Source organism: Anomaloglossus baeobatrachus, chromosome 3, assembly GCF_048569485.1.
Source record: "Anomaloglossus baeobatrachus isolate aAnoBae1 chromosome 3, aAnoBae1.hap1, whole genome shotgun sequence".
NCBI classification, from domain to species: domain Eukaryota; kingdom Metazoa; phylum Chordata; class Amphibia; order Anura; family Aromobatidae; genus Anomaloglossus; species Anomaloglossus baeobatrachus.
The window spans coordinates 485088679-485107173 of NC_134355.1; the positions used below are offsets into that span (position 1 = coordinate 485088679).

The window sequence follows — 18495 nt, forward strand, 5'->3', positions numbered from 1 at the left end:
TAAAAAAATAAAATAATTTTTGCTGTTTAACCTTCGTCCGGCTGAGTAGGTACAATTGTAACTATTCCGTTTTAAAATTGCAATACATTTTTTTTTACAAAAGCCGTAGAGGGCTGAAATTTCGTGACATCTCTGTAGTTTTGGTCCAGAATATATTGGCTAAATTTCAATAAAATATCTCCACCCCCTTCCGAAATAAAAGGTCGCTGTTAACGTTGTAAAATTATGCAGCCTGACAAAGGTTAAAGTGGGAAGGCAAAAACAGAACAAATTATTTTGGCTATGCTAGCAAGTATTTTCTGTCAATAAAGGGTTATACAGTATTATAAACTTTGCAAAACACTTGCCCGTTCTTGTGGCGTCCTGGACTAGCCAGGTCGTCACAGGTACTACAACATACACCCCCCACCCTGAGACAGGCACATCAGTCAGACACAAAATCCTTGTTGCCTCCCTCCTGGGGCTGATGTCCACACCAGGTGGGGTGGAGCCAGGCGGTTGGCCCCACCCACTGAGGAGTTCACAGTCCTGGAGGCGGGAAAAGGAAGTCAGTTGAGAGTAGAGTTCAGTTGGGGAAGTGAAGGAGTGAAGTAGGAGTGGAGGAGTAAACTGACGGTGTCCGGGTGTGTGGCCCGGGCACTAAGAGCAAGGTTGGCAGACGGTGGTGGCCGTCTGCAGGAGAGGCAGATCAACGCGGAACCGTAGGACCGGGGACGGGCGGTGGCCCGCCGGTACCGAACCGGGGAGCAAAGTGAAGCCAGCACACACAGGCAGGGCTTACGGACCCCGACCAGGCTTGGAGTCGCCATTAGAGGTCAAATCCGTCAGTGACCGGAACTCCAGGGGTTTCCTAACAGCCAAGACCCGATTGAAGGCAACCGTCCAACCAACAGAAGGAAATACAGCTACCGCCACAGCTAGAGTTCCAAGGGCCAGAGCCTGCGGGCAAAAGGGCTCCTCTGGCACATATACACGCTGGGGAGCGGGTTACCGGTGGGAATCCATCGGGACCAAACATACATAAAGGTGCAGGGAAAGGCAGCCACCACCAACCGTCCAGGAGAAGCCACAGCAGCCGGCTGCGGGACCCGTCCATCCAGCCGTTTGGTTTACCAGAGACTTTGCGTACCTTTGTGGCTGAGTGAGTACTACCGTGCCGTCTGGCACCGCGTTGCGCAGTCCAAGCGACCCTGCACCCATTCAACCCTGCCTCCCCATCATCTCACCGGGCCCCGGGACCACCAGCCCCTACCCACGGAGGGGGAAAACAACATCCCAGCTGCTCCCTGCCATCGCTCCCGGGATCCCCGTCACCAGCAGCGGTGGTGCCCAACCTCACCACAACCTGTGGGTGGCGTCACGGACCAAATCCCCAAACCAAACAGCCCCCCTTTCACTCACGGGCAAGGAGCGCCTCTCGAATCCCCGGATCCGGCCCACTGCTCGAGCCACCGAGCAGCCATTGCAGCAGTGCCGGACCCGAGCGTTAGCGAGCGCAGCGCAGCGGCGTCCTTCCCCGCCTGCGACATTTTCTTCTTAGGATATTTTACCACATGGCATATTGAGGATGTTTTTGTGGTAGAAAAAAAAAAATCAAAGCCAGAAAATAAAGTTTACTGGACAAGACTTGCAAAAAAATCCCCAAAATCATCACTAGTGGATGAAAGTGGTTGAGGTATAAGGAGGCAACTGTGAACTATAACAAAATGCAGATATACAGTTATAACCATTTTGGCTCTTACCTATGGCCCCAGCTTCTGTACCTCATTTCAGTCAATTTGTTAGTCCCGAAATCCCACCATTGCCCTCAATATTTTTGTGCTCGGGTACGCTCGGTGCTCGGCCCAATGTGAAGCACTTGCAGTGTTTGAGTGGCTAGAACTGGAGGTAAAATCAGCGTTATTGGATGTAGTGTGTTTAAAAAAAAAAAAAACAAACACCCTCCATGTGGTTTGCAACCTAGGCATTAAGCCTTGCAGCCTGGGCATGTGGATTGCAGCCTGGGTGACTAGCTTGTAGCCTGGGTGTTTAGCCTTGCAGCCTGGGCATGTTGCTTGGAGCTTGGGTGCAGCCATATAAAGAGAAGTGCTCTTTTTATGGCTGGGATGTATGTGGGCGCAGAGCCAAACTGTCCAATCAGCAACTTCCAATGAGGTTCACGTCGATTTCAGGTTCAGAACTTTATCTGAAGTCCAGCTGAACCCGCTTAACCCCAACTTCCACAGGTCCGCTCATCTCTAGTGATAATAGCTGACACTGTTGCTGTCTTTCTCCCAAAGTCATCTTGTATATAAGTTGTCCATTTGCATTCCCTTGTTTGTTTTCCCGGTGTGTTCTTTAGATCTTAGTGAGGTTAGCCAGTGTTCATCCCGTCCGGTCACTACCTAGAGCTTATTTCAGTGTCAGCCAGGAACTATGTATCCTGATCAGCATATAAGTGTAGAACTTATCTAGTGACGTCAGGGGAGCCAGGGGCCAGCAGTTGGTTTTACCAGGGGTCACATCTTCCCCCTTCCTTAGAAACAAGGTTTCCCTCTCAACCTGCTCTCCTTTCGCACACCATGCAGCAGGCCCAACACACAAAACATGAGGTAGCAAACCCAACACACAGGTCTTGAGGGCAGACGTGAGATGGCAGGCCCAACATGCTGACATGAGGCCATACAAGAGGCGGCAGGTCCAACTGACAAGACATGAGGCGTCAATACACTAAACATGAGACCACAGGATCTGTTGACAAAACCAGCTCTTTAATCAACTAAGTGACAGTACCTAATAGAGAAACGCCCAGGCTGCAAGGCTAAATGGTCAGGCTGCAAGCCACATGCCCAGGCTGCAAGGCTAAGCACCAAGGCTGCAAGGCTAAGCACCAAGGCTGCAAGCAACATGCCCAGGCTGCAAGGCTAAACACCCAGGCTGCAAGCAACATGCCCAGGCTGCAAGGCTAAACACCCAGGCTGCAATCCACATGCCCAGGCTGCAAGGCTTAATGCCTAGGCTGCAAACCACATGCCCAGACTGCAAGCCACATGCCCAGGCTGCAAGGCTAAACACTCCCCTGGGTGCAAGCCACATGCCCAAGCTGCAAGCCACACACTCAGGCTACAAGAACTGGGCTCCTGTAATCACTGTCATTCTTCCAAGGTTGCTACAGAACACCGTATGGCGTTCTATGATTCACAGCTGCTCCAGCCACGTGCTCGAGTCTCCTACATCCTGAGGACAGGAAACCACATGAAGGTGGAAGTAGGAGTTGCATTTTTATTTTGTGCTCTTGGGTTCCTATCCAGTGATAGAGGTGGAGCCCACTCTTTCAGTCTCTCAGGTGCTGTTATGGGGGAAGGGAAAATATCTACGGTAATTTTCTTTATTGAACTAGATTCGATTTTTAACCATTTTTTATCTGTTTTCACCATAAGGCCATGTGCACATGAGTATTTGGTGAGTTTTTACCTCACTATTAGCCAAAATCAGGAGTGGGTAAAAAATGCAGAAGTGGTGCTCGTGTTTCTATTATACTTTTCCTGTGATTGTTCCACTCTGGTTTTCGCTACAAATACTGAAGTAAAAATTCACCAAATACTCAATGTGTGCACATGGCCTTAGTGTGGCATCTAAAAAAACAATGACTGTAACATTTCACTACTCATTAAGCGAAATGCACACTTTGGATATTTGGTGAAGTTTTTACCTCAGTATTTGTAGCCAAATCAGGAGTGGAACAATCAGAGAAAAAGTATAATAGGAGCATGGGCACCACTGCTGTATTTTTATACCCACTCCTGGCTTTGGCATACAAATACTGAGGTAAAAAACTGACTAAATCTTCATTGTGTGCATGTGGACAGCACTCAAATAAAACAAGGATGTGTACAAGTGCTATTCTTTCACTATGGGCTGCTTCTCACTTGCGAGTTTCTCGCAGTAGAGCAATGCGAGAAAATCTCTCATTGGAATCGGACACATGTTAGTGAATGATTCAGCTCTCATCTGCGATTTTTTGCGAGTTTCTCGAACCATTTTTCTCAATGATTCCCTATGGAAGTGGATTAAAAGTAGGATCACACACGCGCACCAGCGTTCACATTTGCGAGTGTGGCAGGGACTATGCTCATTAAATATTCAACAGATGAATGTGACATCACATTTCCAAAGGTAAATTAACTGACATGTGTAATCACTTTTATCTAGTTAAGATGTTGTAGGAAACTACCATCGCAAATGCGACACACATGCGTCGCACACGCGAGCAAAATCAATAATTTATTCAAAATCATCACTTGCGTTGCACTCGCACCTAACGTGAACTAAAATCAGCCGAGTTTTTTTCAGCCCAGTCGGACCGATTTTACACACATAGATGTGTTTCCAGCCTATCCCATTCACTTGAATAGGAGAGTGTGATTGGCAAATGGGATTAAAAAAAAACCAGACATGAATTTTTTTTGGGGGGAGGGAAGGTTCGGGCAATCAGTCAGCAAAAAATAAAAATGTAAGCATGCCCATAAACTATAATGGGTATGTGGGTTTTTTTAAACTCGTTTTATTGTAGGATAAGTATGACATAGTATCAGCAATTTGTACATAAAAGATAAAAGGTGAACATTTGATTGTGTAAATGTATAAAATCACAGGTTAAAGCCAAAAAAATAGATTACCATATAGACAAGGCATATTATCTATTGCTGGGGACCATGTCACACCACTAGCATGTAAACCGATACATCCCATAATGGGTATGTGTTTTGTTTGCAGAAAACATGGATAGAACACAACGTGAAAATTGTAAATCTAAATGAGGCCTTGTATAGTCAAAATAATTCAGTCAGGAAATGTACAAGAGACATTGAAGGCATCAATGCATCTGAATCCTGCATGGCGCATCAGAAATATCTATAATTGATAAATTACTGGATATCCCAAATATTCTTGGGTTGTATTTGGTAGCATTCAGTTTCTTTTATATATCATAGCGATATTATATATTTCTGTACTGCTCCTTAGCACAAAACTAAGGGCAGGTCACATAGAGAGTAGCCTTCGTGTGTCACCCACACTAATTATAGCATGCTAGTGGAAAAACTGGAAGCTGGTTTTGCCAGAACTCACAGCTTAGGTTTATCATTTGTCTATATAGGAGAAATCACACCTTTAAACTTTGCAATTAAGGTAAAGTTCAACTTTTACTAGACAGGAATGGTTGTTGTGTGCCAGGACCAATGTTTATTGAACTTCAGCACTGCTCAGATGTCAATCTGGGGCCCCATAGCAGAAGATCTACTTGCCATCCCACCCTAAAAAAAAAAATATTAAAAAAAATATATATTTATTTGTCTGGGTCACATAATAGCATATGTTACAGTTTTTCAGCCCTTTCAAAGTAATTCTCCTATTGAAGCTCATAGATTCCAATTTAATTGCACCAATAAAGTATGGTGCCAAGAAAAGTGCCCCACAAACACTGTATAATACCCTCACAGTGAATTTTTCAACAGTAACCTCCCCACTCACAGTATGATGATCCTAGTGTACACCCCTTAACTGCCCCAGCAAAGTATGGTGACCCCAACACCGTTTAATAAAAAACTATAACCCCCACACAGCGATCCATGCAGTACAATGGGCCTACATACAGTATAATGGCCTGCTCACTACTCCACACTTATAAAAGGTTCCAATTAGCTCTCTGCACAGTAGGATAGACCCCACACAATCATTCACACTGTATAATTGCTTGCATACAGTACAGTGACCCTCAAACAGCTCTCCATAAAGTATAAAGACTTTGTCATAGCCTTCAAAATATTATAATGGCCCCCACATAGCCATCCAAGTAGTATAATGGCCTCCACCATAGCCCTCCAAATAGCCCCAACATAGCCTTTCATATAGTATAATGGACCCCACATTGACTTCCATATAATAATAATATAATTTTATTCATTTATATAGCGCTATTAATTCCATAGCACTTTACATACATTGACATCCATATAGTATAATGCATTCCCCATAGTCCTCCATATAGTATAATGTACTTCCCATTGTCCTTTTTATAATATAATGCACCCTACATAATCTCTATGAAGCCAGAGCTGTCAATCAAAGAAGAGGGGAGTGTGTAGATTGAGAGAAAACAATCAGGTGGGAAGGTGTATTTAAATGATTAGCCCTGCCATGACGCACGAGCGCTTGTGCTTGGTTTCGACAGTCATTATGTGCTGATAGTCTCTGTAACACAGTTCTGCCATATCTATTAGGCTATGTGCGCACGTTGCGTACAGTCACTGCAGAAATTTCTGCAGCGATCTGAAGAGCACATGTGCGCTTTAAATCGCTGCAGAAATGTCCGTAGTGAAAAAAAAAAAAAGCCGATTCCATGCGCTCTGCCTGCAGCTCCTGCCATAGACAGAGCAGGAGCTGCCGGCAAAGCGCACGGAAGAAGTGACATGTCACTTCTTAGAACGCAGCGCTTCGGCAGCAGCCGAAGCGCTGCGCTATAAAACGCCAAGTGCCCACGGCCCCTGCACAATCTCCATAGACTGTGCAGGGGACGCAGGACGCATGCAGTTACGCTGCGCTACAAAGCACAGCGTAACTGCTTGAATTACGCCCACGTGCGCACATAGCCTAAGGCCTCAGGTCTGCTACCCTTCAAGCAGGGGCAGACATACCATTAGTGTAACTTGTGCAGTCGCAGAGGGGCCCAAAAACTAAGGAGGTCCATTTTGATATCCACAACAGGTGGATTTGTGCAGTATGATGAGCTATTGGGTCTATATACTATTCTCGCACAAGGGCCCTGTTCGCTTCATGTCTTCAAATGGCTTCAAGCCGATGCCACTAGTGTAGATCTAAGTAGGACCCCGATAGAAATTGGAGACCGTTTCAGTCATTTCTGAAGTTTTTAAAGTTTCTTGAAATATAGCAAGAAAATTCAGCTTGAACTCAAAGACCTCAATCTAGTAAATTCTGCAGTGTAGACACTTGCATTGCATGCTGTGAGATTTATAATTTGATGACAATTTATTGAGTAATGTTACTAATTATTGGACATTTGTATTTTTAGATTTATGCAGTGAAAAAAAACTCTTGTGATCATCACATAAAAAGGCTACTGCGTTCAGACTAGACTTCTATTTCTTAGTAAGGTAAGTTCCCTTACCTGGTAATGATACTTGAATATTCTTATCAGGACATTCTGTTCTCAAATACATTGTGTTCTGATAATATTATTAACCTCGAAAATCAATGAATTTATTTATGTTTATGATATATAATTAGTCACTTTTTTTAAGTTAAATGTACTTACACACATTAAAATAAAATTGATGAAAACTGATTATTTTTACATAAAAATTAAATTAAACAATAAAATTAAACAACCAACAAATATTTCAGGTTGCATATCACAGACCGTCATCATCTGACTGTCATCATATGTGGTTGTCTGTATTTGATTGTTTTGTTCCATAGACGTATGAAATATCTTTTGCTGCATCAAAAAGTTAAGAATCTTTAAAAGAATATTCCTAGAAAGATTATTCAATGTGTCTGTACATGTTCAATGACACTGGATGATGAATGAACAATTGTAATGACCAATGTGAGCTAAAATGTATATAACCAGATTTGAGTAACAATCGTTCACCTAGCGATCGTTCATTCAGTGGTTGGTGAATATCAAACTGTTTGTATCTAATGTGTATTAACATCTTTAAAGGAATTTATTATAAAAAAAAAGAAAAGAAAAAAACAATTTAATATATTTAAAGTATAAATGTTTTAATTTTTATTTTTTAAATATTGAAAAGGAATAAAGTAAACGTAGATGCAATAATGCTATAATCCTGCAAATATAGGGTTATTCTGAAGGTTAATAGCATTATGAACATGTCCGACTGCTGTACTAAAAGTGCGGCACCTGGGGGAAATTTAATGTTGAGTCCGCTACAGTCACCGCTCACTATACTGTAAGCATTGCTGCATTACTCAGACGACTGTCAGTCAAAGTGCCAGAGCTTGTTTACAACTGCTGCGCACTGTGAACTGAGCAGAAACTGGCACCGCCAATATGACTGAAAGCTGGCGGCTCCTGAGAAAGATTAAATGAATTTTCTCCAAGGAGGCGCACTTTCCATACAGCAGCCGGGCACTTTCATAATGCTATTAATCTGTAGATTAACCGTATATCTGCAGGTTATTAGTGTTATCAGGCATAACAGGTTCCTTTTTAATAGTGTCAAATCTGAAAAAGGATTTAAAATGTTTTCAACTTTTACACACCATAGGCAGCAATTGCTTACATTTGACATGAAAACTGGGCTTTTCCCAAAAATTCTCTCTATGTAACTGCAGACTTTTGAATCTTGACAGTGCGCACAGCGCATACTGTAAGGATCCTCTTATGTCATATGTCAGTGGTGAGATTGAGCAGTCATGTGACCGCAAGTATGCAATATGCATATTTCAGCAACATTCTGACTAGTCCTGTGTGATCTTGCTCAATTGACTTGCATAGCCTGCAGAATTTCGTGAAAAGCCTGTGCAACCTCTTTAATGATAGCTCACATTGCGATTGTTGAAAATGTGGGCAGTTTCTTCTTGCATGTGTCAGACATCATTACTACAATGCCGGATGCCTGACCTGACTTCATCAATATAAGAAGTCAGTGCTGCAGCTCTAGTGCCCGAGCTGCACTCACCCCTACTTACAGTGTGCAGAATGTAGCAACCGGCAATTTATTCCATGCTGGACTTTGAACACTGTAAGTAGCAAAACACACTGTAAGTAGCAATGACAGACAGATATTGCAGCTCAGCGCACACAGCTGGGCTACAAATGGAGCCTCGTTCCACCTACAACAGCATTCATGCTGTTAATCACATCTCCTAGATCCGGTGCCTTCCTCCCTTTGCAGTCACTGGCTGTTTCTCTTTCTTTGAGCACAAGATTTCCATTGCTATCCGCCACACTCCTATGATGTAACTGAGTGGTTTAGCCTGACTCATGGTGGCGGGACACCATTTGAGAGTTCAGGTAGTTGGTATCTCCCACTATGCCTGCTTATCATTATTCCACTCTGTGCCTCCAATGTAATGAAAAGAATAGAAAAAAGAAGCGCTCCTTGTGTGAATCAACCAAGAATATCTTGTTAATAAAAGTTGTTGAGCTCGCCTAGACTAGTTATGCTATGCAGGCACAACACTGTTTATTGTAAAGATAGATCCCCATAGTGTTGCCGCTGCGTCCACTGGTTCCTGGTCTCTCTTGGTGTGCTGTTACTAAAACAAGAAGTGCAAGATTGGGAAAAATCATGGATCTTAAGAGCGTTGTCAAGGGAAAATAATGATCCAGAAAGGCGAAGTAAAATTCCTTTATTAAGCTACACGTTATGGAATCAATCCGACTCCTTCATCATGTCTGTAACGTCCTGGATGTGGATTCACTGGGCCGTGCACCGGACTCCTCCAGAGAGGCAACCCGGAGCTAACCCCTATACAGGGAATGTCCGGTCACCCCGCCAGAGGGCCTAAATGCACGGTAGCCGGAACACGGGAGGTACGGCGTCCAAGTCCTAGAGAAGTCTGCAAGAGTCGAAAGGGAACCATAGGCAGGACGGATGACTAGAACCGGGTACAGGTGCCGGGTAGGAACAGCAGACGGGGTCCGGGTCCAGCGAGACATGCAGGCTGCAGCACCAGGTACAGTCAGGAATCGGTGACGGGTGCAGGCTGACGGAAGATGGCGGGATCCTCAGCAGACGGTCACCGGGACACTTCCTGGAGAACCAATAGTCAGGACCAGTGGGCGGACTCTGCAGATGAGACAGTGTTAATAACGAAACAAAGCACAAGGGGACCTGAGCACCTAGCTCTGGGAACACGTTGATCAGGCCCCGCCCACATGGAAAGGGAAGTCTTATATACCCTGCACCTGTATCAGCCATATCCTGTTCCAGGTATGCTGGGCCTATAAGACAAGGTGAGTGGGCGCGGCCCTGCCCTATACACATACCAGAAGCCTAGGAGCCAGAGGCAACCACAGAAGGCCTGGACATGACGCAAGGGAGCACGAGCGGGAACAGCGGCCGCGACCAGCGGGCAAGTGGACCGGATCAGTGGGTAAGGAGCAGTGCTGTGATGGTGAGACCGGATCAGTGGATACGGAGTGGTGCCGTGACTTTGAGGCTGGATCAGTGGGTAGGGAGCGGTGTCGGGACACCGGGAGCGTGACAACGTCTATAATAACAGGAAGTCACCCTTGACCTTTTTATAGCTTTCAGTGGCGACATAACAAATTGAATATTTACTTATTACATGAAATAAAAAAAATGTTAAACATATATTGCACAAATCTAGAGTGAGCAATAAGCAGCTGGATTATTGTTACATTCATTTACCTCAATCACAGATCCTCCATAAGTTTAAACATTTTTGTTGTCTCTTGTGTTTTCAATACTTTCATTCAAACCATCCGGTGAGAAAGTGGAAAGTTTGAAAATCCAATAGGATTCTCTATTGATGAGTTTTTCAGAGTGATTGGGGATATTCTCGCTATATGTTCTATTATTGTTCATTTTAAATTACGGGAGTCTTTCTGATGTTTCATTAAAAGGTGGTTTGACAGATTATGGTTAAGAATCCCATTACAAATATTGTACCTATGTATATTCATTCTATTATGTATAGGTTGAATAGTTCTCCCTACATATTGGAGTTTACATTTACACTGTAATAAATAAATTACATCGCTACTATCACAATTCAACCCTTGAGTAATATGAAAAATCTCTCCTGTAACCACTGATTGGAATTCTTTGCATCCTTGTTGGATCAATGTACTGCATTTACATTTTGTTCCCCCCCATAACAATAAAACCCAATTGATCGTAATATAGTGAGAGCTCCAATACATGTCATCTTGAGGGATTTGATGAATCTGATCCAACAAGGTGCAATATAATATTTTAGGTTCATTCTCCTTCAAATATAATATTTTGTATATGGATCATTTTTTATTATCAGACAGAATTTAATTAGAAATGCCTTTTATAATTTTATAAGAATGGTTAAACGTGGTAATAAAACTATATTTAACTTTGTTATTGATATTACATTCCCCATCTTTATTTCTAGTCCCTCCATTAAGACAATCCTTTTGATTTAATTTCATTCTGCGTTTGTTCGTATCTCTCAGATTTTCCTTTTAATTACTTTTTATCCTCAAACCTCTTTGTTAAAATCCAGGCTTCTTTGATAACGTTATCATCCCATGTACAGTTTTTTGTTATACTGGATATTTTTTCTAGTACTGTATATAATATTGGGCATAAGGGATATTTTTTTTAGCCATTTAGGATAGTGGCCATTGGAAAACGCTACATACTGTAAATGTTAACATCAACATTTTTAAAATTGGTGGCAGTATAAATCTTCCCCTGGCCATCTTTAAAGATTATTAGATCCAAGAACTATGCAGTGAAACCTTGGATTACGAGCATAATTGGTTCCGGGAGTGTGCGCTTTAAAGCAAGTTACTCTTATATCAAAGCAAATTTTCCCATAGGAAATAATTGAAACACAGACAATTTGTTCCACAACCCAAAAATATTTACTGCATTTATACAAACTTATTACAGTAATACAAAATAATGTACTGTTTTCATATAAAATTATTACAGTACACTAATACAAAATACTGTACAGTACAGTAAAAGCATATAAAACAAATTAAACTGCACGTTAGCTTATAATAAAATTGTTGGTGTGCGAGAGGTACAGCATAAGCAATGTGCTGCACTGGTTAGCAATAACAAAGTACAATACTGTATCCACAAATGCAAATTGATAGACATGCTGTATAGTATATACTGTACTGTACAATGTAGTGTATAAAATTATCCAGCATCCAGATCATTAGATTGGTTAAAAATCAAATTTCCTTTATTCCAAACTGCATAAAAACATAAAATTCTCCATCATGATGAAGAACGCATCACAAGGCGTGTAAGGTGGACGCGTTTCGGACAAAAAACTAGTCCTTAATCTGAGACAACACATAATACATCTGAACACATACTTATAAAAGGAACCACAGGAAGTCATGGAACAATCAAAGCTGAACAAGGCCACCTGATATGCTGAGTAATGAATCGCAGTAAAGGTCCAGTCACACTAAGCAATTTACCAGCGATCCCAACAACGATAGGGATCGCTGGTAAGTTGCTAGGAGGTTGCTGGTGAGCTGTCACACTGCGACGCTCCAGCGATCCCACCAGCAACCTGACCTGGCAGGGATCGCTGGAGTGTGGCTACACGAGTTGCTGGTAAGCTCACCAGCAACCAGTGACCAGCCCCCAGTCTCCTAGTTACAGCACACATCAGGTTAATTAACCCGATGTGTGCTGCAGCTAAATGTGCACAGAGCAGGGAGCAGCGCACACTGAGCGCTGGCTCCTTGCTCTCCTAGTTACAGCACACATCGGGTTAATTGCCTGATGTGTGCTGCAGCTAAATGTGCACAGAGCAGGGAGCAGCGCACACTGCTTAGTGCTGGCTCCTTGCTCTCCTAGTTACAGCACACATCGGGTTAATTACCTGATGTGTGCTGCAGCTACATGTGCACAGAGCAGGAGCCGGCAGCACAGGCAGTGAGAGCGGAGGAGGCTGGTATCAAAGGTAAATATCGGGTAACCAAGGACAGGGCTTCTTGGTTACCCGATGTTTACATTGGTTACCAGCCTCTGCAGAAGCCGGCTCCTGCTGCCTGCACATTTAGTTGTTGCTGTCTCGCTGTCACACACAGCGATCTGTGCTTCACAGCAGGACAGACACAACTAAAAAATGGCCCAGGACATTCAGCAACAACCAACGACCTCACAGCAGGGGCCAGGTTGTTGCTGGATGTCACACACAGCAACATCGCTAGCAACTTCACAAAAGTTGTTCGTTACCAGCGATGTTGCTAGCGATGTTGCTTAGTGTGACGGGGCCTTAACCCTTACAAGACACTCAAAATTTCGTTTCTAACGTTCATGCCTGTTGGAGTTCTACTTTGTAACATTAACATCCATTTTGCCTCACGGCGCAATAATAAATCATTTAAATCTCCACCTCCCCTCAGTGTCTGCACTTTCTCTATTGCATTAACTCTAAAGTGGCTCAAATCACCTCTATGTATATGCAAAAAATGACGGGAGGCGGCTGATAAACTGCGTGTGGTGGTGTGACCTACGTCATAAACGTGCTCCGATATGCGGCGTCTTAAAGTTCGTGAAGTATTCCCCAAAACAATAGGCATATGACCTTCAGCAAGAGCAAGGGTTTTTTTGGTATTATTTCTGCTTATTTTTAAATAATCCTCTCTAGTTTTCTCATTCCTTTTTCTGCCAATATTTTTCTTTTTTTGAGATTTATTGATGATGTTATAATCGTGTGGGATGGTGAAGTGGCCGACATTGAGAGCTTCGCCTTTTACATTAACAATAATCCATGCAATATACGGTTTACATATCAGTATAGTGTTCAAACAATCCCTTTTTTGGACATTCTACTGACAGCAAACCTGGAGGAAAGGAAAATTGACTGTGATATTTTCAGAAAAACAATAGCAGGGAATTCGTTATTACATGCAACCAGCTGTCACCCGCGCCATGTAATAGTTAACATCCCCACGGGGGAGTTTATAAGGGCGAAGAGAACATGTACTGCACCCCATATATATGAGAAACAATGTGAGATTATTGGTGAGCGCTTTAAGAAGAGGGGCTATTCTAATAAAAATATAGAGAGAGCTAAACAAAAAACGGATGAGAAAACTAGAGAGGATTATTTAAAAATAAGCAGAAATAATACCAAAAAAACCCTTGCTCTTGCTGAAGGTCATATGCCTATTGTTTTTTCAACAAGCTACAGTACCGATTTTTATCGGATTGTTAATATCATTAAAAAATTCTTGCCGATCTTATATGTAGATGACACGTTAAAAAACATATTAAAAAACGGAGTCAAATTCGTGTCTAGGAGGAATAAAACTATCGCTAATAGGGTGTCCCCTAGTGATCACTCCAAAAAGAACAAAAATAAAAACACTCTGGGCAACGAAATAACTGCAAGGAATTGGCTACCCACTTGTGGGTCTTTCAAATGCGGCCAGAAAAACTGTGGGCTGTGCAGATTCATGTGGAATACAGACAAAACTGTTTCCTCTGTTACAAAAAAGGAATTTAAAATTCAGTCTCTGATGAACTGCGGTTCTGCTGGTGTGATCTATGTCATAACGTGTACGGATTGCAATATCCAGTATGTGGGGAATACTTCACGAACTTTAAGACGCCGCATATCGGAGCACGTTTATGACGTAGGTCACACCACCACACGCAGTTTATCAGCCGCCTCCCGTCATTTTTTGCATATACATAGAGGTGATTTGAGCCACTTTAGAGTTAATGCAATAGAGAAAGTGCAGACACTGAGGGGAGGTGGAGATTTAAATGATTTATTATTGCGCCGTGAGGCAAAATGGATGTTAATGTTACAAAGTAGAACTCCAACAGGCATGAATGTTAGAAACGAAATTTTGAGTGTCTTGTAAGGGTTACTACAATTCATTACTCAGCATATCAGGTGGCCTTGTTCAGCTTTGATTGTTCCATGACTTCCTGTGGTTCCTTTTATAAGTATGTGTTCAGATGTATTATGTGTTGTCTCAGATTAAGGACTAGTTTTTTGTCCGAAACGCGTCCACCTTACACGCCTTGTGATGCGTTCTTCATCATGATGGAGAATTTTATGTTTTTATGCAGTTTGGAATAAAGGAAATTTGATTTTTAACCAATCTAATGATCTGGATGCTGGATAATTTTCTACACTACGTCCTGCTGCAGAGGGATCCTGCTTTCTTTTCCATGCACCGATCAAACATTTAGCCGTCTCCATTGGGTGAGCTGGACTTTTTCTATATACTGTACTGTACAATGGTATACTGTGTATAGTATACTGTACATATGGACAGAAAGTTACCTCCAGAGCAGGTCAGAGCGTGGTTAAAGGACAGAACCAGACGTGAGCACGGTGAGCATTTGCTCTTCTTGCAAAGCATTGCTCTTAAACCAAGTTACAAATTTGTAAAAAGCTTTGCTTGTCTTGCAAAACGCTCTCAAACCAAGTTACTCTTAAACCACTGTATATTGGATGTGGAGAAAACAAATTATAAATCCCACGGGTTCATAGTTAAATGATCTACAAAGAGTTGTGCTTCTTGTGATGTCCCTATCCAAATAAAAAATAGATCATCTATGAATCTTATAACAAGACAAGGTTTTTAATTTGGAGGGATACCCTATTGGCAGTGACAAGGCTGTGCTATGGGCACGCGTTTCAAACCTAGTTACGCAAATTTGTTCATGGGGCGATTCAAGTCCCTGTACATTACTCAGTCACCTTTACCAATGAGTTATATTCTCTTTTATAAAAGATTCAATGATGATATTTAAAATATTAAGGTTCAGAGTTTTCATCAGCCCAGTCCCTTTATAACCACAAAACTTGGTGTCATCATTCGCTGCTTTGGCCATTCTACATCAATTTTGACAAGCACAGTTAGACCAACTTTATCCTTCTGGTCAGCTCATACCAGTCTGACGATTGTCATCTAATTTTTCTCAATATCAAACTGTTTTCACCCCCATAACCACAGCTAACTGGATTTCCTTACTTGGCATACGATTCATTGTGTATTATGGAGACAGCTGTGAGTACAAATCCCGGGGATCGATTAGTAGACTCTGAATTAGTCAAAGAATCATGAATTATTTATTGAATATAGTTTGGAAGTTATCTTTTACCTAAAGTATAGGAGATCCCCCACCAATCCCTAATAAGAATGTTGTAGTAGTAGACCATGCACACTTCCCCTCCATTTACTTCTATGGAAGTGCCAAAGACCAACCATGGACAGCACAATCAGCTATCTCCAACAGTACATTAAACGAAATCTGACAGCAGGTTTTTGCTATATAATCGTACGACCACATGAAGTAGGGGCTGAGCCCAGATTTCAGGGATGTGTCACTTATGCTGTGTGCTGTTGTTTTTATACAATGAGTGATTTATCACCAGGAGATTATCACTGCCCGGACTATGTAGCACCCACGGGGCAAGGGGTTAAGTTTACTCATCGCCAGGCCGATGATGTCGAGTCTGGGGTGGCCCTGCCCAGCTTCATGGCCCCGAGGCGTACAATAAAAGGGAGAATGATGAGGGATGGCAGTTTGTCTCGTGACGCCACCTGTGGAATGCGGCCAGGGATTAGCTGCTGCTGCGGGTAATGTCTCCGGGGCTGATAGTGTCACAGCGAAGGTGGTTCTGCTCCCCACAGGTGAAGCGGGCCCCGGGGAGGATGAGGAGGGACTGTACTGGCCGTTGGCGCCAAAGCGCAGGGCGACGGCGATGGCAATATGAGGATGCGTCAGCTACTGTGGGTCCAGGTCTTTTTACTCACAGTTCCAATGCAGCCTCAGGGTACCGGTCTCCACCGTGATGGGCCCCAGCTGATCCCGGGTAGTTCGGAGGCAACCAGGCTGCGAGTGTTTCCTGCACTCGCCACAGACCCTGGAATCCCCAGTAGCTGTAGAGAACCCGGGCTAAGCAGCATGCTTCAAGCCACGAGTCCTGTGGTGTTCCCAGAAGTGTGAAGGTAGAGAGAATATGCCTGGACTGAAGTCCCGACTGTGCTCCTCACCCCTAGCTGTGCCCGGGGCTGACTGACTATGTGTGAAGATGCTCCTTCCTCTTTTCCCCAAGTGGTGCCTGCCCCCCAGGTGGTTGTCCTAGTGACCTGGAAAGTCCCATGCTTCGTGTTGGCCACCCCCTATCTTCCCCAGGCCAACCTCCCCGGTGGGAAAGCACCTAACTGTGTGTGGTTGTGAATGTGAGAAACACCAACGATTAACTTCTTCCTTACCCAGGATGAATACCGCACCTTAAGTGAGGTGCAGTACCCTGTGGCAACTGAAGCCTCAGGTGCGCCACAACTACATAGGTGGTCATCTGACCACACCCTCGCCTCTGATAAGCAGCTCACTGTCAACAATTAGCAATGTACAGAGAAAGCTGTGGTGTGGGCTGGGTTAGCTTTCTGAGCTCTGCTACATGTTACAGCTAAGATCTCTGATTGTGTCATAACTGCTGCACCAAGTAAACTAAGTGATACATCCTTGGAATCAGGATCTCTCTTCCTACATTATGCTGCTCTTAGATGAGGTAGAAAAAACAGTGATATATTCCCTTTAAAAATAAATGGACCGGTAGTGAGCATGATCAACCCATTCTCCATTCACACAGTTCTGGTTCTCAAGATGGGTGGGGGTCCCAGTGTTCAGACTCCAAGCAATTGGGAATAAATTCCAAACTTGAGACTACTCCAGGTAAGGGGTATAATTTCGAGGAAGACATGAGGTGTTCAGTGAAACCTGCATGTAAATCTGAAGGTTTCAGATTTGCTTCCATTTTGCATGAATATCTCACAGATTTGTTACTTAGTGATCTTTAATAAAATAATTTGGCCTTCCTTGGGGTCTTTTTCGGCTTGGAAACAATTTACCTCTTCGGTGAAAAAAACAGATGCAACTAGGATGACACCTGAGTAAAAAGTAGTTACATTTGCACTGATGGTAAAATTCACACAAACTTATAATTGAGACCTAAAACAAGCGGATTTTCCACAAGGAAATACCAGGCGGAAAATCTGCTGCATTTTGCCACTGTGTGGATATGTAAAGCCAGAGTGTGCGAGTAGTAGCCACGTTGCATTGAAATAAGCAATTGGAAAACATAATAGCACCTAACCTCTGTTGCTCTTGGACTTGTCAGGGGTGCATAACGGCAGCCACTCACTCAGTCTGACCTTACCCTACAGTGTCGGGGTGTATAGGAATACGCCATTCAGTGTCACATTCAGTTATCAATATGCTTAGGAAGAATAACAGAGGCACAGAGTTCTCAGAAAAAGTGCTAAAAAATGCAGAGTACAAATCTGTTCTAAGACCATCATGTCAGCAGAGCAGAAGTCTGACTCTTCTATATGTACCGTTTCTATGTTAATGATTATAGTCAGCAGAATTACATAGAATAATATAGCACACTGATAAAAGACGTGACTATTATGCATCAGAGGTTGCATTTATATGGTGAAACTCTTACTCATATTAAGGTGTAATTTATCTTATCACTTCCTTCTCTTATAAAGTATCACATTCATAAAGTTGCCAGTCAAGTGAGTCAAGAAATCAATTATTTTAACTTCATTACTGTCAAAGCTTTAAAGGAAACCTGACAGCTGACACATGCTGCTTATGTCGCGGGCGGAGGGGACGCGCTCGCCACGCTCGGGTCCGGGACTTCTGCTGCTGCTGCTCGGTGGCTCGAGTGGTGGGCCGGACCCGGGGACTCGAGCAGCGCTCCTCACCCGTGAGTGAAAAGGGATGGTTTGTT

General features: G+C 43.1%; 1 protein-coding gene across 1 annotated transcript in view; it reads left to right on the forward strand.

The window, feature by feature from the left end:
* Positions 1–18495, forward strand: part of PLD1 (phospholipase D1) — a 364378-nt gene that overhangs the window by 65106 nt on the left and 280777 nt on the right. Inside the window, 1 exon segment of the mRNA XM_075340618.1 lies at positions 7070–7151. The gene's annotated coding sequence lies outside the window, so the exon portion shown is untranslated.